The sequence below is a fragment of the Schistocerca americana genome, chromosome 4, assembly GCF_021461395.2.
Source record: "Schistocerca americana isolate TAMUIC-IGC-003095 chromosome 4, iqSchAmer2.1, whole genome shotgun sequence".
Classification (NCBI taxonomy): domain Eukaryota; kingdom Metazoa; phylum Arthropoda; class Insecta; order Orthoptera; family Acrididae; genus Schistocerca; species Schistocerca americana.
The window spans coordinates 544,146,443-544,169,298 of NC_060122.1; the positions used below are offsets into that span (position 1 = coordinate 544,146,443).

Sequence of the window (22,856 nt, forward strand, 5' to 3'; positions counted from 1 at the left end):
GCCGGTGGCGACACCTACAACGTGCTGACATGAGGAAGTTTTCCAAACAATTTCCCATCCAAAAACAGCAGTTGACCGGCGTTCCCTGGTGAAACGTGTAAGGAGGAGAAATGCGTATCATCACGATTCCGACTTTGATAAAGGTCGGATTGTAGCCAAACGCGATTGCGGTTCATCGTATAGCGACAGTGCTGCTCGCGTTGGTCGAGATCCAATGACTGTTAGCAGAATATGGAGTCGGTGGGTTCAGGAGGGTAATACGGAACACCGTGCTGGATACCAACGGCCTTGTATCGCTAGCAGTCGAGATGACAGGCATCTTATCCGCATAGCTGTAACGGATCGTGCAGCCACGTCTCGACCCCTGAGTCAACAGATGGGGATGTTTGCAAGACACAACGAACAGTTCGACGATGTTTGCAGCAGCATGGACTATCAGCTTGGAGACCATGGCTGCGCTTACCCTTGACGCTGCACCACAGACAGGAGCGCCTGCGATGGTGTACTCAACGACGAACCTGGGTGCACGAATGGCAAAACGTCATTTTTTCGGATGAATAAAGGTTCTGTTTACAGCATCATGATGGTCGCATCCGTGTTTGGCGACATCGCGGCGAACGAAAGTTGGAACCGTGTATTCGTTATTGTCATACTGGCGCATCACCCGGCGTGATGGTATGGGGTGCCTTTGGTTACACGTCTCGGTCACCTCTTGGTCGCATTCACGGCACTTTGAACAGTGGACGTTACATTTCAGATGTGTTACGACCCGTGGCCCAACGCTTCATTTGATCCCTGCGAAACCCTACATTTCAGCAGGATAATGCACGACCGCATGTTGCAGGTCCTGTACGGGCCTTTCTAGATACAGAAAATGTTCGACTGCCGCCCTGGCCAGCACATTCTCCAGATCTCTCACCAGTTGAATATGTCTGGTCAATGGTGGCCGAGCAACTGGCTCGTTACAATACGCCAGTCACTACGCTTGATGAACTGTGGCATCGTGTTGAAGGTGCATGGGCAGCTTTACCTCTACACGCCATCCAACTTGCGTTTGACACAATGCTATGGCGTATCAAGGCCGTTATTACGTCCAGAGGTGGTTGCTCTGGGTACTGATTTCTCAGGATCTATGCACCCAAATTGCGTGAAAATGTAATCACATGTAAGTTCTAGTATAATATATTTGACCAATGAATACCCGTTTATCATCTGCATTTCTTCTTGGTGTAGCAATTTTAATGGCCAATAGTGTAAGAACAACACACACACCCATGCCCGAGGGAGGACTCGAACCTCCGGCGGGAGGGGCCGCGCAATCAGTGCCATGGCGCCTCTAACCACGCGGCCGCTAGTGTAGTTCACTTTATCACTGCGATACAGACTGAGAGAGGTGACACAGCGGTTGGCACACTGGAGTCGCATTCGGGAGGACGACGGATCTAACGAACGTCTGGCCATCCCGGTTAGGGTTTTCCATGATTTCCCTAAATCGCTCCAGGCAAATGCTGGGATGGTTCCCTTGAAAGAGGACGGCCGACTTCCTTCTCCCTCCTTCCCTAAACCGGCGGGACCAATTACCTTTCTGTTTGGGCCCCTGCCCCAAATCAGTAAACCAACTGGAACAAATTTTCGCTAGAGGCCCTTCTTTTTCTAATTATTCCAGAAAAACGCGTTTGAAGACTCCTTTTGAGCGTTCAAAAATGAAAATCTCGCGTTTGATTTTTGAAGGCATTCCAGGTTGCATAAATCCCAGTGGTAGGGGCAGATGAATTATCCTGCGTAATGACAAAATCATGGCAACGGCCTTGCCGCGGTGGATACACAGGTTCCCGTGAGATCACCGAAGTTAGGCGCTGTTGGGCGTGGCCGGCACTTGGATGGGTGACCGTCCAGCCGCTATGCGCTGTTGCCATTTTTTGGGGTGCACTCAGTCTCGTGATGCCAGTTGAGGAGCAACTTGACCGAATATTCGCGGCTCCGGTCACAGAATACCATCATAACGACCGGGAGGCCGGTGTGCTGACCCCACGCCCCTCCTATCCGCATCCTCCACAGAGGATGACACGGCGGTCGGATGTCCCGGTAGGCCACTCGTGGGCTGAAGACGGAGTGCTTTAATGACAAAACCATACACTTCTTAGGTAAAACGTTTCCGGATTATAACTCGATCAGCTGTATCAGGGATACTCAAGAGGATATTCGCTAATTAGCTAAAATATAATGAATACTGTCCACCACCAGACTGAATGCAGCCTGGCGGCGTTGTGGGTGCTCGATGCAGGGTTGTTATAGTTCAAATGATTCAAATGGCTCTAAGCACTAGGTCATTAGTTCCCTAGACTTAGAACTACGTAAACCTAACTAACCTAAGCACTTCACACACATTCATGCCCGAGGCAGCATTCGAACCTGCGACCGTAGCAGCCGTATAGTTCCGGACTGAAGCACCTGGAACTGATCTTCCACAGCGGCAGCTTGTTCTAGTTAAACTTTCGCAACTTGAGCCAGCGTACGCGGTTAACTGTTCACTGTATGGGCACCCAAATATCTAGGAATGATGCGCACTGCCGGATTTGCGTTGTTAGTAGTGTTAGTGTTATGACAAGCCGTTAGGCGCCGGTACCAGTACGGCGACGTAAGGTTGAAATACAAGCATCAGTGTGAATTAGAGTTGCAGACCGTCGACATGGATCTGGACAAGGTTCAAATGGTTCAAATGGCTCTGAGCACTATGGGACTCAACTGCTGTGGTCATAAGTCCCCTAGAACTTAGAACTACTTAAACCTAACTAACCTAAGGACAGCACACAACACCCAGCCATCACGAGGCAGAGAAAATCCCTGACCCCGCCGGGAATCGAACCCGGGAACCCGGGCGTGGGAAGCGAGAACGCTACCGCACGACCACGAGATGCGGGCTGGACAAGGTGAGCAGGGCTTTGGTCGTAAGGCTATTCTGTGAACACAATAGCAATAACACTGCAACTCCTCGCCAATATCGACGAGTTAGAGGAATACCGACAGGTCCTCTTTCCGCACCGGAGTTTGAAGGACGTGATTGAAAAGCTCGAATTAACTGGCTATTTGGGAATAGCTATTGGTAGATGCCATCGTCCATCTGTGCCGCAAATTTTTGAAGAAGTTTCGATCTTCAAACAGTGCAAGAGCTGTGTCACGATGGCGGAATATTCCGTAGTCCACCATTGTTTTGGGCAGCAGTCAAGTAACCTCTAGTGCGACTCCAGGCTGTCGTGGATGCAGATGGTTGCCACATTGATCGAATTTTGTAACACGGAGTGGAAACGTGGTACGCAATTAAAACATTTTACCCTCTCATGTGAACATGAGCCCACATCTCGTGGTCGTGCGGTAGCGTTCTCGCTTTCCACGCCCGGGTTCCCGGGTTCGATTTCCGGCGGGGTCAGGGATTTTCTCTGCCTCGTGATGGCTGGGTGTTGTGTGCTGTCCTTAGGTTAGTTAGGTTTAAGTGGTTCTAAGTTCTAGGGGACTGATGACCATAGATGTTAAGTCCCATAGTGCTCAGAGCCATTTTTGTGAACATGAATACAAACTTTTCTTCAAAGTTTCAATGTTCTAGGATCACTCGTTTGTCATGGGGCCCTCTCAAGTAGCAAAAGCTTAATTTCAACCACCCTGTATATAACAGGAGCTGAGACGGAAGGAGAGTCATTCTCGGAAATGCTGAAGCTGGTGACTGTTTGCGTCCTACTGTGGAGAGCTAGTCTGGAATGTGGTTGAAGAACCGTGAAAGTACGAGTAGGCCGCAAGGTGCAGGACGTCGACGCCTCATTACAGAATGTGGAGGTCGGAGGCTTGCTGGCTTTGTACAGCAGGACAGGTGGTGATCTGTGAAAGATCGGACGACAACGTACAATCTGGTGCAGGCACAAAGGTTTCAGAACTCAGCGTTGACGTACAATTTTGAACACGGAGCAGTAGACGATCACTATTTGTTCCCATGTTGACCTAATGATGTCGTCTGTTAAGTTTGCAAAAAAAAATGGTTCAAATGGCTTTGAGCACTATGGGACTTAACTTCTAAGGTCATCAGTCCCCTAGAACTTAGAACTACTTAAACCTAACTAACCTAAGGACAGCACACACATCCATGCCCGAGGCAGGATTCGAACCTGCGACCGTAGCGGTCGCTCGGGTCCAGACTGTAGCGTCTAGAACCGCTCCGTCACTCCGGCCGGCTATGTTTGCAGTTGGTACGGGTATCATAGAAACTGAACAGTGAATCAGTGGAAAGTGTCAGTGGTTGGATAATTTCCTATCACAGCCGCGCGGCGTGGCCGCGCAGTTACAGGCGCCATGTCACGAATTGCGCGGTCCCTCCCGCCGGAGGTTCGAATCCTCCCTCGGGCATGGGTGTGTGTGTTGTTCTTAGCGCAAGTTAGTCTAAATAGTGTGAACGTCAAGAGACAGATGACCTCAGCATTTTGGTCCCTTAGGAATTCACACACATTTGAACTTTTTTCCCCTATTGCACCATTTCGATAGCAGCTGCAGAGACGCTGACATCCACGGGAACGGCTGCTCGGAAGAGTACCGTGCCACGGAAGAAGGGCGGTTAGGACAGTATTATGCTATGGGGAAAACTAGATACGAAATCAAATAACTCGGAACGTAGGGTGGTTTTATCTCAACATTAAAACAGAGCGAGGTGGCGCAGTGGTTAGCACACTGGACTCGCATTCGGGAGGACGACGGTTCAATCCCGTCTCCGGCCATCCTGATTTAGGTTTTCCGTGATTTCCCTAAATCGCTTCAGGCATATGCCAGGATGGTTCCTTTGAAAGGGCACGGCCGATTTCCTTCCCCATCCTTCCCTCACCCGAGCTTGCGCTCCATCTCTAATGACCTCGCTGTCGACGGGACGTTAAACACTAATCTCCTCCTCCTCAACATTAAATCTGCTCATTACCAGTTATTCCACACTTGGTCATGAAGAGGGACAATTTCACTAGAAAAGCAAATTTGCTCTTTCGACAGTCGCAGCTGCCCCGGGTACAAATATCCTCATTTTGAGATTACTCACTTTCTAGTACGATTTATTCAATTTTGTCGTTCTACGTTACGTAACTGGTGCAATACGAAAACATGCTGATCACCGACGGATCATAGTGGCGCTTACTATCCTGTTTCCACTTCTTTCGGCCGTAGCAGTACCTCTGGTCTGATGTAATATCAGTCTTCCAGGTCTCAAATGAGAGGAATCAAATTGGCCTCATTTGCGCCATGTCTTTGCAGTCTTATTCACTTCCTTCTTTCCTAATTTTGTTACTTTCCATAAACGCTACCGTAGTATTATGTACCGGTACCTAAGGGGTTAATTTAGGACAACACGAAGTTCGTTTCTCCACAGTGGTGCACTGCAAGCTAAGAAGCAGAAGGTTGTCCTATGTAAAAACATAGTGACTACAATACAGGCTCTCACGGCCACTATTAACTTCACTTAAAAATTCCGGGCTGACAGACCGTAGTTGATGTATAAAACTTTCCCGTTTCTCTTGGGTTGTGGGAGACATCTTCGGGGGTGAACTGCAATCAGAACTAGAAACGCCTAACGTATGCTGTGCGCTGTGTAGTGGGCATCACAGTCCATCATGTGAGGTCGACTACTAGAATATCTCCGGTACTGTCAAGATTCTCGACTGAAAGCCCCGATTGTCATTTTGTTGGTGCGAAGTCGACATCCATAATTTATCTAAAGACCAACTAAGTGGTATTGCTATGTTGCTGATACTTTTGCTGATGATATTTTCGTAATATAGACTCATGGTATACAGTAAGGAGTAATTTAAGGTGAGATATTCTTAAAATGGCCAAATTCCACCACAATGCATCGTCGACATCGACAATGTGTAGGGCGACATAAAAATTCTGTTGTTTCCAATGGAACAACTTCGAACGCTTGCTCTATTTGCTTTCTTAAATCATCCAGGGTTTGTGATTTTCCGGTTTACAACTTAAATGATAGCACCCCAAAGATAGAAGTCTAAAAGGGTTAAATCTGGTGATAGATCTGAATGCTCCACAGCTCTTCCTATTCGTTCTACCCGTCTCAAATGTACTGAGTGATTGAGAAATGCCCTTACATAAAGTTGAAAGTGCGGTGGCACCCTGATTCTGTCGAAAGAGATAATCCTCGCTGTCAAAAATTCCATTCCTATCTGTAGTTCACATTTTTAGGCAAGACTCACCCGTGACAGTATTTTCGAAGAAGTAAGGCCCGATTAACCTTCTAGACGACAGACCACACCAGACTGATATTCCCGATCGATTATCATGCCTTTCTTTACTTGCGTGTCTATTTTCGTTAGAACAGTTCATGCAGTTATGACGGTTAATTATTCCTTTATGTTTCAAAGTCAGTTCATCCGATCAAAGACTTAGATCTTGGAAACGTTCATCTCCTTCAGATGTGCTGACAATTCAATTCGCCTATCTGGATCATCCGCGTTCAGATCATGGAGAAAGACTTACTTCTCTGAGACTGCAAAACTCTGATCACTGGTTTTGCTCCGTTCATTCTCAGTATAGCATTGCCTCACATACTTTTTCGCAGATTGTTTGTACATCCGAATCACTGTATCAACATTTTCGTTTTCTGTTGAATATTTCTTTTTTTCCCTACGTCTCTTCTACACATCATGCACAGTTCCATCGACTTCATGTTTGTCTTAGTTGCTTGTAGTTGTTAATCGGAAAGGAGAAGTCGTTCCAAAACTAACTCTCCAATGTTACCGAACCTCACTCACCTTCTCCATTTTCCAGCACCATTTTAGCACTCACTTCTTTTCTTCAAACGATAACGCCATGTTCACTTCCAGTTCTGTAACAAATGGTAGCGTTGTTACGTTTTCACTGCTAGGTGAATTGAGGCGCTCCGGGTTACGTAATAGCAAGCAACATTGAGTAAATTTTAAAGAAGAGACATAGGAAGGTTCAAAAAATTTAATAAACCAGGTGATGAACGTAAGAAGTATGTTTATTGTACTATAATGTACCGCATACTTGTCACGCGAAGTAGGATATTTTTAACTATTGCGAGTAGTGAAAAACAATATTAAGTTCGGGAGATAAATATAATTTTATGATTTTCGTAGTATATCACTGAAGTTTCGTGTCAACATTTTGCTTCACTGATCACAATTAACGTTGCTCTTAGCGTAATCTAAGACACTGCCATCAAGTAGTACAGGTTCTTTAACCTGATCTGTGACTTCGTACCAAGTCAAATAATATCAGTGATGACAGCAGCTATATAGGGGAGCAGGTCTATGATATCAGATGCTTTCAACATTCGTCTATAGCACCACATCTCAAATGCTTCGATTCTGTTCCGGTTGTTTCACAGTCCATGTTTCACTACCATACAATGCTGTACTCCAGACGTACATCCTCAGAAATTTCTTCCTCAAATTAAGGCCGGTATTTGATATTAGTAGACTTCTCTTGGCCAGAAATGCCTTCTTTGCCATAGCGAGTCCGCCTTTGATGTCCTCCTTGCTCCGTCCGTCATTGGTTATTTTACTGCCTAGGTAGCAGAATTCCTTAACTTCATTGACTTCGTGACCATCAATCGTGATGTTAAGCTCCTCGCTGTTCTCATTTCTACTACTTCTCATTACTTTCGTCTTTCTCCGATTTACTCTCAAACCATACTGTGTACTCATTAGACTGTTCATTCCGTTCAGCAGATCATTTAATTCTTCTTCACTTTCACTCACGATAGCAATTCATAAGCGAATCGTATCATGGATATCCTTTCATATTGTATTTCAATTCCACTCCTGAACCTTTCGTTTATTTCCATCATTGCTTCCTCGATGTACAGATTGAAGAGTAGGGGCGAAAGGCTACAGCCTTGTCTTACACCCTTCTTAATACGAGCACTTCGTTCATGATCGTCCACTCGTATTATTCCCTCTTGGTTGTTGTACATATTGTATATGACCCGTCTCTCCCTGTAGCTTACCCCTATTTTTTTCAGAATCTCGAACAGCTTGCGCCTTTTTATATTGTCGAACGTTTTATCCAGGTCGACAAATCCTATGAAATTGTCATGATTTTTCTTTAGCCTTGCTTCCATTATTAGCCGTAACGTCAGAATTGCCTCTCTCGTCCCTTTACTTTTCGTAAAGCCAAACTGATCGTCACCTAGCGCATTCTCAATTTTCTTTTCCATTCTTCTGTATATTATTCTTGTAAGCAGCTTCGATGCATGAGCTGTTAAGCTGATTGTGCGATAATTCTCGCACTTGTCAGCTCTTGCCGTCTTCGGAACTGAGTGGATGATGCTTTTCCGAAAGTCAGATGGTATATCGCCAGACTCATATATTCTACACACTAACGTGAATAGTCGTTTTTATTGCCACTTCCCCCAATGATTTTAAAAATTCTGATGGAATGTTATCTATCCCTTCTGCCTTATTTGACCGTAAGTCCTCCAAAGCTCTTTTAAATTCCGATTCTAATACTGGATACCCTATCTCTTCTAAATCGACTCCTGTTCCTTCTTCTATCACATCAGACAAATCTTCACCATCATAGAGGCTTTCAATGTATTCTTCCCACCTATCTGCTCTCTCCTCTGCATTTAACAGTGGAATTCCCGTTGCCCTCTTAATGTTACCACCGTTGCTTTTAATGTCACCAAAGGTTGTTTTGACTTTCCTGTATGCTGAGTCTGTCCTTCCGACAATCATATCTTTTTCGATGTCTTCACATTTTTCCTGCAGCCATTTCGTCTTAGCTTCCCTGCGCTTCCTATTTTTTTATTCCTCAGCGACTTGTATTTCTTTATTCCTGATTTTCCCGAAACATGTTTGTACTTCCTCCTTTCATCAATCAACTGAAGTATTTCTTCTGTTACCCATGGTTTCTTCGCAGCTACCTTCTTTGTACCTATGTTTTCCTTCCCAACTTCTGTGATGGCCCTTTTTAGAGATTTCCATTCCTCTTCAACTGTACCGCCTACTGCGCTATTCCTTATTGCCGTATCTATATCGTTAGAGAACTTCAAACGTATCTCGTCATTCCTTAGTACTTCCGTATCCAGCCTACTCTTCATCACTACTATATTGTGATCTGAGTCTATATCTGCTCCTGGGTACGCCTTACAATCCAGTATCTGATTTCGGAATCTCTGTCTGACCATGATGTAATCTAATTGAAATCTTCCCGTATCTCCCGGCCTTTTCCAAGTATACCTCCTCCTCTTGTGATACTTGAACAGGGTATTCGCTATTACTAGCTGAAACTTGTTACAGAACTCAATTAGTCTTTCACCTCTTTCATTCCTTGTCCCAAGCCCAAATTCTCCTGTAACCTTTTCTTCTACTCCTTCCCCTACGACTGCATTCCAGTCGCCCATGACTATTAGATTTTCGTCCCCCTTTACATACTGCATTACCCTTTCAATATCCTCATACACTTTGTCTATCTGTTCATCTTCAGCTTGCGACGTCAGCATGTATACCTGACCTATCGTTGTCGATGTTGGTCTGCTGTCGATTCTGATTAGAACAACCCGGTCACTGAACTGTTCACAGTAACACACCCTTTGCCCTACCTTCCAATTCATAACGAATCCTACACCTGTTATATCATTTTCTGCTGCTGTTGATATTACCCGATACTCATCTGACCAGAAATCCTTGTCTTCCTTCCACTTCACTTCACTGACCCCTACTATATCTAGATTGAGCCTTTGCATTTCCCTTTTCAGACTTTCTAGTTTCCCTACCACGTTCAAGCTTCTGACATTCCACGCCCCGACTCGTAGAACGTTATCCTTTCGTTGATTATTCAATCTTTTTCTCATGGTAACCTCCCCCTTGGCAGTCCCCTCCCGGAGATCCGAATGTAGTGGTGTGGACATGTTGGGAATGTGTATCTCACGGGGAGCGTGCAAGGGATAAGTCCCTGCAGTCGCACTGTCCTGTGTGCCCACGGTGGCTCAGATGGATAGAGTGTCTGCCATGTAAGCAGGAGATCCCGGGTTCGAGTCCCTGTCGGGGCACACATTTTCAGCATGTCCCCAATGAAGTACATCAACGCCTGTTTGCAGCTAGGGTGTCCATTTAACTATCATTTCATTTCTAGCAAAGCTGCTTGGTCATCCACGGTAACTGTTCTTTCGGGAACAGATACTACCGTCATATATAGTTAAATATGGCTTCCCGGTCATTGACCTTCTTGTGCAAACGCACACGCTATGCCCGAACTCGTACGGGACTTGGTAGATTAATCTGCCACGAGTAATGAGTATGATGGGCAAACATCTATTAGGCGTACTACGAATGTAGTGGTGTGGACATGTTGGGAATGTGTATCTCACGGGGAGCGTGCAAGGGATAAGTCCCTGCAGTCGCACTATCCTCTGTGCCCACGGTGGCTCAAATGGATAGAGCGTCTGCCATGTAAGCAGGAGATCCCGGGTTCGAGTCCCGGTCGGGGCACACATTTCCAGCATGTCCCCAATGAAGTACATCAACGCCTGTTTGCAGCTAGGGTGTCAATTTAATTATCATTTCATTTTGATTATAAATCAAAGACGCTACCCCTACACCACGGGGACGGGTACAGCAGCTATATAACGACAAGCAACAATAGCCTATATAGCAGGTATCTAGTGATTCAGGCGCTGCAGTCATGGACTGTGAGGCTGGTCCCAGCGGAGGTTCGAATCCTCCCTCGGGCATGGGTGTGTGTGTTTGACCTTTGGATAATTTAGGTTAAGTAGTGTGTAAGCATAGGGACTGATGACCTTAGCAGTTAAGCCCATAAGTTTTCACACACATTTGAACATATTCTAGTGATGCCCATCGCAAATATGACTATCGCTTACAGATCATTTTCTGACAAATACCTCAGAAACTTTTCCTTACTTCATGATTACATTAAATATTGATATTATTTAAAAGAACTACACTACCGGCCATTAAAATTGCTACGCCACGAAGATGATGTGCTACAGACGCGAAATTTAACAGACAGGAAGAAGATGCTGTGATATGCAAATGATTAGCTTTTCAGAGCATTCACACCAGGTTGGCACCGGTGGCGAAACCTACAACGTGCTGCCATGAGGGAAGTTTCCAAACGATTTCTCATACACTAACAGCAGGAGACCGGCTTTCCCTGGTGAAACGTTTCCGACTTTGATAAAGGTCGGATTGTAGCCTATCGCGATTGCGGAATATCGTATCGCTACATTGCTGCTCGCGTTGGTCGAGATCCAACGACTGTTCGCAGAATAAGGAATCGGCTGGTTCAGGAAGGTGATACGGAATACCGTGCTGGATCCCAAAGGCCTCGTATCACTAGCAGGTATCTTATCCGTATGGCTGTAACGGATCGAGCTGCCACGTCTCGATCCCTGAGTCAAGAGATGGGGACGTTTGCAGGACAACAACCATCTGCAAGAACAGTTTGACGATGTTTGCAGCAGCATGGACTCTCAGCTCGGAGACCATGGCGGCGGTTACCCTTGACGCTGCATCACAGACAGGAGCGCCTGCGATAGTTTACTCAACGACGAACCTTGGTGCACGAATGGCAAAACGTCATTTTTTCGGATGCATCCAGGTTTTGTTTACAGCATCATGATGGTCGCATCCGTGTTTGGCGACATCGCGGTGAATGCACATTGGAAGCGAGTATTCGTCATCACCATGCTGGCGTATCACCTGGCGTGATGGTATAGGGTGCCATTGATTACACGTCTCGGTCACCTCTTGCTCGCATTGACGGCACTTTGAACAGTGGACGTTACATTTCAGATGTGTTACGACCCGTGGCTCTACCCTTCATTTGATCCCTGCGAAACCCTACATTTCAGCAGGATAATGTACGACCGCATGTTGCAGGTCCTGTACAGGCCTTTCTGAATACAGAAAATGTTCGACTGCTGCCCTGGCCAGCTCATTCTCCAGATCGCTCACCAATTGAAAACGTCTGGTCAATGGCGGCCGAGCAACTGGCCCGTCACAATACGCCAGTCACTCACTACTCTTGATGACCTGTAGTATCGTGTTGAAGCTGCATGGGCAGCTGTACCTGTACACGCTATCGAAGCTCTGTTCGACTCAATGTCCAGGCATATCAAGGCCGTTATTACGTACAGAGGTGGTTGCTCTGGGTACTGATTTCTCAGGATCTATGCAACCAAATTGCGTGAAAATGTAATCACATGTCAGTTCTAGTATAAAATATTTGTCCAATGTATACCCGGTTATCATCTGCATTTCTTCTTGGTGTAGCAGTTTTAATGGCCAGTAGTGTACATGTACCGCACTGTCATGATAAGCGAGATAATCACATTCAGTAATACGCACGCCCCATACTCAAATTTTGTTGATGATAATGCAAAATCACTTTGGTTTGGCTGCGAAGACAACCCTGTCATCACACGAGGATTCAGCTTCATAACAATCAGCTACCATATTGGTTGCGCATTGCATTTTTTTATTTTATTTTTTTTTTCATCTGAAGAACTAAAGCAGTTTGCTCTGTAAGACGTTATCTTGCTGCGGCTTACCTTACTAAAGCACAAAAAAGCCGCGTTATGTTTTGGAGCAATACATAAAAATATAGTGTGTGCTGCCATCTCTAGGTTTCTTCAAATACTTCTCAACCTGTAGTTGGGCGTCCTCTAGCAGATATGAAAAGTGAACAGATTCCAATTTTGCAGAGTGTGTGGCTGATCATGACCTCACGCCGAGCGCCTCAATTATTAGTCAGAAAGGTATTCTGTCAACTTTAATTAAAGAGGGATTCAATTTCGAAGAGTGTATGCATTATTTTCGGACACCCTGTAGATTAATGATTTGCCACTTTACATGAAAGAACAAACTTTTTTATTTCCTTTTCGCAGACGATGTAGCTAATAGGACAGTCATTCAGAGAACAGAACAACACTTGACTGCTACAAAATGCAATACGAAGAGATCCTGGAACGATCTCTTGTAAATGAGAAATTTTACTGTCACAACTTGGTCAGATATTGAAGACGATTACTTTAAATTGTTAGATTTTTGGGGCTGAGGATACTTAAAAGTCTTTCTAGCAAGTGTCGTGTTCATGGTCCTGTACTGAAACTGAACGTTGCGGTCTTCACTCTCTGAATCCACTGTCTCTGACTTATTTAATTTGTTTATTTTACTCTCTTATCTCTTACGGTATCATAATATGTTGGGGCAACTCTGTCCACTGGCTAAGAAAATGTTTAAGCCAAGAAAAAGGCGGTCATTTTGCGTAAGTGAGTCGGCCATTATTCTGGATCTGGGAGTACTAACTCTACCATCTGATTTACTTTATTTTACTCCGTTATCTCTTATGGTATCAGAATATGTTGGGGCAACTGTGTCCACTGACACACTTAAGCCAAGAAGAAAGGCGATCAGTTGGCATAAATGAGAGGACCATTATTCTGGGTCTCTGAATACTAACTCTACCATCTCTATACATACACTCCACCCAGAGATCGGATATTGACAGTGTTGACTCAGTCAAAAGAAATTGGAACGCTCATTAAGTGAACACTAAGCAGAATAACGGTTTGCACTTGGATAGTATTCCATTAATGCTTAGAGAAAAGTGTAGACTATTCAGCGAGTTTCATTTTCAATAGGCTTCCAGCAGCATAGACACATGGATGATGTAGGTGTGTGTGTGTGTGTGTGTGTGTGTGTGTGTGTGTGTGTGTGTGTGTGAACGAGCGAGTGAGGATCCCACATCTCATCCTAAAGCACTGGACTGATATCAACCAAACCAGGCACACACATACCTTCATGTCATGGAAGGATCGCTGGGGGGGGGGGGGGGGGGGAGGTGAGGGGAGGGGTAAGGACCACGTTCCTATCAGAGGTGTGGGTGTGAAAAGAAGCGTAGCCTGCAGCCTGCGACTTGTGAATTCCCACAGACATTTATCGTATATTTGGGAATGAGGGCACTCAACGACTTACAACAAAGTTTATACATAAATTTAAACCATTACTATTTTTTTCTCGTTTACAACCCCTACAAAATGAGGAAAAATGTTTATCGTTTACTACTTTTACGCTGGTCATGCAGCAAAGGCACCGCATGATGCATAATGGTATAGTTTATTACTTCTTTACCAGTAACTATTTTCGCGACATATTTCACAGACGGTAGTACTTATAATACCGAATGAAAGTTCAAAATTATATCATTGTATGACACATAATTCTAGAGATATGACGTCAAAAACAATGAAATGTGTGAAAAAATGTTCAAAAGTGTGTGAATTCCTAAGGGACCAAACTGCTGAAGTCATCGGTCCCTAGACTTACTCACTACTTAAACTAACTAAAGTAACTTACGCTAAGAACAACACACACACCCATGCCCGATGGCGGACTCGAACCTCTGGCGAGAGCAGACGCGCAATTCGTCAATATGGCGCCTCAAACCACGCGCCCACTCAGCCAACACCTTCTAACATACAGGCCTCCCAGCCAAGACGAGTAGGCCATGTGACGTCACTTTCACTAGGCCAGTGGTGGAAAGACAGATTTTGCTACAACTAGCGCTGCTGGTGGCCAAAACTGGATCTAATAGCCATACCAACTATGCAACAAAAGGCACCGGTATAATACATTGTTCGTTTAATTGAAAATGAGTATATGAAGCACTGCAAGAAAAAGTAGCACCGTTTACAAAGCAACATGCGATAAGAAATCTGCACCGTGAGATGCTGTGCTTAATTTGTATGGATTTACCTTTATAAGCAATTCGAAATTCTGTGTTTATGTTGGCTAACCTACCCGGGAAACAAAACTTGTGTTCTGTTTACTTTCAAAGTGTAGTGGTTGATTCGTCGAAATTACATCTCCGTTTAGCTCTGAGATTTGATTTAATCGTTCGAAATGGTGTATAAGTGTTGTGTTCCACGTTGTAGAGGAAATTACGAAAATAAGCCACGAGTAGCGGTGTTTTCTTTTCCTAAAACCACTGAACTACAGCAGAAATGGATATCTGCAATACATCGTGAAAATTTCCAGGTTACACAGAATTCGAAGGTAAGCTCAGGTTCTTTACAATTCAGTTAGATTGTCTCAGGGTGTGTGTTCTTTAATTTAGAGAGCGGGAGCAACTAATCACATATTTAAGTAGCACGCTCTTTAGATGTTCATTAACAGCTGAATTCGATTGACTTGATGCCCTTCTCTAGAAGATCAACTGCATTACATACATTACTGAGTCACTGGAAAACTGTGATTTACTTACGCAAGAATAGCTTTAGCCTTTTAACCTGAAATACCGAGTGAACAATAATCGATTTGATCTGAAGATAACTGACACTAATCTCATGTGTTAGCATTAGTACCCCCTCGGGATTATTACATGTAGCTGATAAAAGATTTTCTCATTATTTCAAGGTCTGCGAGCTCCACTTCACTGAAGACCTCATTCTGAAACACAGTGAATATTTCGACAGTTCCACAGGGAAGAAATATCCTGTGCCACTTCCAAAACCTCGCCTTAAAACAGGAGCCATACCATCCATTCTGCCTAACTGTCCGAAGTATCTTTCGTCAGCTTCTTGTTCGAGGGAAAGTGGAGATGAGAGACGAAAGCGTCTGGAAAATAGAGACTTAGAAATAGCTATTGCAGCGAGCGCAGCAACTCATGCTCAGTATGAACAGGAAAGACATTTTGTGGACTTTAATGGTTTTGTTAAGTGTTTAGAAGGTATCAAGCTGCCTAATGACTGGCATCTGATAAAGTCAGAAAGTTCAATAACTTTTGTTCTAATAGACGTCAAAGGTATTCCTACACTTTTGTGTTCTGTTGTGGTGACTACTGACCTGAGCATGTATTTATATGAGGGTAAAAGTGTAATCTCAAAACTTGGTACAAGAAAGTTCCCTTAACTATAAACCATTTAAATGACTTAATTAAATGAGACAGGTATTTGAAATTGAATCCAAGCTAAGAATTCAGACTCTGCTTTCCTTGAAAATTTCATCCTCTGCTCTTGGTGAAGTTGGCATGGATTTAGATTCTTTTGAAAGTGATTGTGTAGATGATATTACCTTACCACCACCATCAAACTTTCAGAGCATAATGGATTTCAGTGAGGAACAAGTTCAGTCTGTTCAGGAATACTTGCCTGTTTTCACATACTTGTCAGGATACTGTGCCAGAGCTGTTCTTAAGAAGCTGAGGTGTGAAACATGTAAAACGTACTTAGTGCTTAATAAAACATTATCAGTAATAGAAAGTGATGAAAGCTATGGACTTCTAAGAAACGTATATAGAGGTGGATTGTATTGCCCTAATAATGTCATTAATGCTGTTATTTTCACTTATTTGATTGTTACAAACTTGGTGTCTGGAGAACATGAGCTCTCCTTCATGAGATGTACATCCCAAAGAAATCTAGTTATAAGATTAGCTGTTGATGTAATTAAAAGGGAAGACTTTTTCCTAAGGGAATTTTCTTGTAGTCAGGTAGATCACACTGATGACACAATTCTTCAGTCTGTAGTAAAAGTAGCATGTAATATATTTCTCAATAATTATGTTAAAAAAATTAATGACAGCCATATTGGCAGTAAAATGAAAAAGAGAAAACTGTCAGATGTAAAGTAGTTTAGAATAAATTTTGTGACAGGTTAACAAACATTTACATTTGTCATTCTCTCCTAATTCCTACTTTTCTCTACTTGATGTGTGTAGCTGCATTGCTTAAAATGAATGTGCATAAAATTAGGCCTATATTCTATTTACAATGATGTCATATCATTATCAAGAATATTCTGTTAAATATTTGAGAGTTTTGATGAGAGAGACAGACAAAGGTGTCAAACTTACAAAATCCCTGATTTTGCTTTGTGGGTTAAAGGTTAGAGTATATTCAGTTTTTGTACTGTAGACTCAAAGATGATATGAGTCTCATGGGTGTGGGACATGTCAGAAGATATAACATAAAAACATAGGACACTTTAATATAATACTCACTTCCCTGATCATTTTGTCAGTAGATTGTCAAGATATCCAGATGCTTAACAATAAACTGAAACTGCTAATATCTACAGAATGCTACGGCCGCAGGTTCGAATACTGCCTCAGGCATGGATGTGTGTGATGTCCTTAGGTTAGTTAGGTTTAAATAGTTCAAAGATCTAGGGGACTGATGACCTCAGAAGTTAAGTCCCATAGTGCTCAGAGCCATTTGAATCATTTTCTACAGAATGTACACAGTCAGAACGAAACATAATTATACACTTTTACTAGATATCTCATACACAAATTACCTAATCTTGACTGTTGTGGCCAAGTGCTGTCAGATCTTAAATCTAACAGACATTTTTACTTCAGCTGTTCTAACAGTCCCTGTTAAAAATTCATCTATAGAGTACAAAAGGAGTTACCTACCAAGAAGCTTTTCAACCTGTGCTTTATCTTAAATCAAGTTTTTAATGGTTGCTGGTAATTTATTGAAAATGTGTATTCCTGAATATTGGACCAAGGTAAGTGATTTTAGGTCTTTATGTAGATTGTTCTTATTCCTAGTATTGGTACTATGTATTGAGCTATTGGTTGGAAGTAGAGACATATTGTTTGCAACAGTTTGCATTAAGGAATAAATATACTGGGAAGCAGTGGTTAAAATAACCAGTTCTTTGAGTTATTTCACGCTTTTGCATTGGCTAAATGAGCGTTTGTAATTAAACTTCTCACTGTGACAATATCTCCAATATCTATGCGATCATTGATGAGCCATTCATGCCGCAGTGAATTACATTTTTGCCCCAGTAATAAACTTATGATCACTACAATAATTTCGTCATGCTGTCTGTTAACTGTTACGAAGTATCTCCGTTAGTGTCATTTACTGACTAATGGATCTAGGTTTCTGTAGCGACGTTTTTCTTAACAAGTAAGTCAGATTTTGCATACGATTTTAAACACAACAGAAGGAGATCACACTGTGTTGTGATCAGTGTGCCACATTGCGCGCGATATCATACAAGGGCGGCACAATTTCTCTGTAAAGGGCAATTTTAACGATCAGTGAATTTGCTATGGTTTCACGAAAGAAATACACGTTCATCGGCTCTAGCGCACAGGCTGTCTTGCAGCGGCAGATGTTAGCCTAGCGCATAGTTCCGCCGTGAGGCCTGTGTATCAGAAGGTGTTGACTCAGCGCGGCGAGATGTGGGTAAAACTGCCGCATCATGCATGAAGTTTAAAATCATTACTTCTTTACTATTAACGGCATTCGCAATAAATTCCGCAGTGACTATCCACATATGCCTCTGAATGTACCTGCTATATTGTATCATTGTACCACACATAGTTCAGTAAATATGACGTAATAAATAGTAAGACACGCGAAAAAGGCCTCATCGTGCATGACGTTTAAATTTAATACTTTCCTGCTATTAACGCAATTGGCATCACCTTTTGCAGACAGTATCCTCATATACTGCTGAATGTACCCACAAAATTATATCGTACATAGTTCAGGAGATATGACGCCGTAAACATTGAGCATAAGGCCTGACGCTTCGTGGTACAGGGGCGGACGCACAGCTGTAAATAAATACCCGGGCAACGCCGCGTTTCTCCGCTAGTTGATTTATAAAATTATACCTTCTCGTGTTGGAAGTCAGATATGGAAGCTGGAGAGTTCTGTAGAGATTGAATAAGAGTCCCTAACAGTTCTTTCCACCAACCTAAAGTTGCCGGCCGCTGGTGGCCGAGCGGTTCTACGCGCTTCAGTCCGGAACCGCGCAACTGCTACGCTCGCAGGTTCGAATCCTGCCTCGGGCATGGATGTGTGGGATGTCCTTAGGTTAGTTAAGTTTGATTAGTTCTAAGTTCTAGGGGACTGATGCCCTCAGATGTTAAGTCCCATAGTGCTCAGAGCCATTTGAACCATTTTGAATCTCCTAAAGTTGTGTTCCCAGCCCAGAAGACAGCTCGTTGGTTGCGGGACCTTCTTCGGCGGAGGCTGCTATGCTGTCATCTCGAACTTGAACCTGTGTTCGTGCCTTTTCTGTGGGATGCCACTTGCCCAAGATTATCTCTGTATAGAGGGCAAGATCTGTAGTACTGACAATGATGTAGGCGACACCTCTAATTAATGTATCATGTTTGTTTGTATTTTAAAATATCACTTTTTACACTGTCTTCTACAACACTGGACATAGCTTTCATTATAGTACGGCTACTTTTCTGACAACTTCCGAAACAGAGATACACGTCCGGCTCCGAAGAACACCCGAAACAGAGTGACTAGCGCAGCGACGTACTTCGTCTCCCAGGTGAGCCAAGGCGACCCAAAGGTATCCGAAGCACTTCGGTTGTAAGTTCATTACTCTTATGTTTCTCAAAATTAGTGAAATTTAATAAACAAAACCGGTAGACTTTTAGGATAAGTATGAGAGATTGTCGTACTGAAAACTGGGTTAAATGCAATGAAAAGTGTATAAATAATTAATATGAGAGATTAGGCGTTCTGGTGCCTAACACCCGAGTGTGCCGAACAATCAGTAGCAAATTCAATACAATTGGCGAACTCTCCTACGGGGACATTTAACAAGATAATAATAAGTTGTCGTCTCTTTCTTTATGAATAGATGATGAATGCAGCTAGCCGCTAACTTTGTGTAATGTCTTGTCTGTACAGACGTGTATCTGTTGCCTTTAGGACCCTTTCACCTTCACACATAAATCTATACAGTAATGTAAGGGCCTCCCGTGTCTTGGCTGATCCGTGATAAGACAGGCGAAAGGTTAGACTAATGGAGGATTATTAGTATTATCTCTATTTTCATTCGATCTCTCTCTTTCTCTCCTTTATCTATGTACAGTTTTTAATATAATATTTCATTACGTGAAATCAGCCAAATAGGATCTTTGGTGGAGTCCTTCGTCTTGGTAATCAGCGGCTGGCTTGCTGTAAGAGATCTTTACATTCATTATTACTGTTAAATACTGTATTCAGTCGGGAGAATCAATCGTGTGGACAATTTGCTCCTTTTACGAAAGATTGCGAATTCCAGATGTGTACGAAGCCTTTTTGGACGATTTAACACAGTGATTGCAGGCTCTCTTCGACACAGCTGAAACTTCCCCACTAATTACAGGGCCAACGTGATCATCAAATGGTTCAGAAAAAACTCATTCGTTCATTCACTCCGGAACAAAAAGTCACAAACCTTATTTATGAAGGAAATTGTGTATTAAATCCATCTCCGTTACATGTCCAGATCTCCGGTGATTCCACGTCTTAATCATTTTCCGTTTACACTCTCTTTCTATTCAAACAAACAAACCGCTAGTGGCACAAAAGTTAATTAGCTCGATTTAGCGAGAAGAAAATCAGAATATGTATTTCTCAGAAATACGTCAATCCCTCAATCCCTACTCCAGAAGCTGTCCTAGTTACCACTCTAACAACCATGGAGAATGCATATATGCATCTCTGTTATTTCAAAGAATAAACGCGCTAGAAAATACTTTGGCGTCGTCTAGCTGTCGCCGCATATGTTACGTGAAAATCAGATCAGATACTTTTCCAAAGTGAATGAATGTGGATGGTTTGATTGACAATGATTAATTGGTGCGTGGTAGAGGGTATTTTCTGTGGGGACATTACAGGCAGTACATACTGTACCATCTGCTGCTTGTATCTTCAAATGGCTCTGAGCACTATGGGACTTAACATCAGTGGTCATCAGTCCCCTAGAACTCAGAACTACTTAAACCTAACCAACCTAAGGACATCACACACATCCATGCCCGAGGCAGGATTCGAACCTGCGACCGTAGCAGTCGCGCGGTTCCGGACTGAGCGCCTAGAACCGCTAGACCACCGCGGCCGGCTGCTTGTATCCCACCCCACTTTTGTACCATATGCTACTTCACGTACATCAAGGCGAGCTTGTAGCAAGATAAAATATTGGTGGCCACAGCCAGGAATATAACAGGTTGATAAATCTTAAGTCTTCAAATGTAATTTGACAAGTTTTCTTGCGGTACACTAGCCGTATTCTCCTCTCGAGTTTCTCGCAGTATTTTAGAACAAATATGTATAAAGTTTATTTATTTGTATAATGTCATACGTTTCAATCTTTTATGTTTTAATATTTCTCTTGTTTAAAATTTTCTGTCATTCTATAAACTATGTACTGTTTCACTCGATTGCCAAGTCGCTTTGACATGTATGGTCAAAGGAACGAATACAAATGACAGGTATTTTTCCAGAATGAAATGTGTCTCTGCAGCGGTATGTACATTGATCTGAAACTTCCTAGCACATTAAAACTGTATACCGGACATGGAATCGAACCTGGGACCTATGCTTTCGTGCAAGCCACGCAAGCAGGTTAGATGTTTGAGTGCCGGTCGGGAGCACAGTCCTCACTTGGCAGGAAGTTTTAATTGATGTCACTCCCACCACTTCCCTTTAAGAATGGACAGAATATCGAAATCAGATCTCTCTCTCTCTCTCTCTCTCTCTCTCTCTCTCTCACACACACACACACACACACATATATATATATATATATATATATATATATATATATATATATATATATATATATATATATATATATATATATATATCTTTAACGTCTTTTCTTTATTTGTGTGTGAGGAATGTTTCCTGAAAGTTTGGCCGTACCTTTTTGTAACACCCTGTATATATATATATATGCGATGAAGTAGCAAATTGTAACATCTACATCTACGTGATTACTCAGCTATTCACAATAAAGTGCCTGGCAGAGCGTTCAATGAACCACCTTCGTGCAGTCTCTCTACCGTTCCACTCTCGAATGGCACGCGGGAAAAACGAGCACTTATATTTTTCAGTGCGAGCACTGATTTCTCTTATTTTATCGTGATGATCATTTTTCCCTATGTAGGTGGGTTCCAGCAGAATGTTTTCGCAATCGGAGCAGAAAACTGGTGGTTGAAATTTCATGAGAATATCCCGTCGCAACGAAAAACGGCTCTGTTTTAATGATTGCCACTCCAATTCACGTATCATGTCTGTGACACCATCTCCCCTATTTCGCAATAATACAAAACGAGCTGCCCTTCTTTGTACTTTTTCGATGTCATCCGTCAGTCCCACCTGATGCGGATCCCACACCGCACGGCAGTACCCCAGAATAGGGCGGAGAAGCGTAGTGTAAGCAGTCTCTTTGGTAGACCTGTTGAACCTTCTAGGTGTTCTGCCAATGAATCGCAGTCTTTGGTTTGCTCTACCCGTAATATTATCTATGTAATCGTTCCAGTTTAGGTTATTTGTAATTGTAATCTGTAAGTATTTAGCTGAATTTACAGCCCTCAGATTTGTGTGACTTATCGTGTAATCGAAATTTAGCTGATTTCTTTTAGTACTCATGTGAATAACTTCACACTTTTCTTTATTCAGGGTGAATTGCCACTTTTCACACCATTTTGCAAGTCGTTTTGACTTTACAAGACGATAAATGACAGCATCATCTGCAAACAATCTGAGACGGCTACTCAGATTGTCTCCTATGTCGTTAATGTAGATCAGGAACAATAGAGGGCCTATAACAGTTCCTTGGGGAACGCCGGATATTACTTCTTATTACTTCTGTTTTACTCAATGACTTTCCGTCTATTACTACGAACTGTGACCTTTCTGACAGAAAATCACGAATCCAGTCGCACAACTGAGGCGATACTCCGCAGGCACGCAGTTTGATTAGAAGACGCTTGTGAGGAATGGTGTCGAAAGCCTTCTGGAAATCTAAAAATATACTATCAATTTGACATCCCTTGTCGATAGCACTCGTTAC

The 22,856-nt window shown here is 43.0% G+C and overlaps 1 non-coding gene across 1 annotated transcript; it reads left to right on the plus strand.

The window, feature by feature from the left end:
• The first annotated feature begins 10,418 nt into the window (after window positions 1–10,418).
• Trnat-ugu lies at window positions 10,419–10,493 on the plus strand. The gene has a single exon. It is a non-coding gene; the product is annotated as a tRNA-Thr (tRNA).
• The last annotated feature ends 12,363 nt before the right edge of the window (window positions 10,494–22,856 follow it).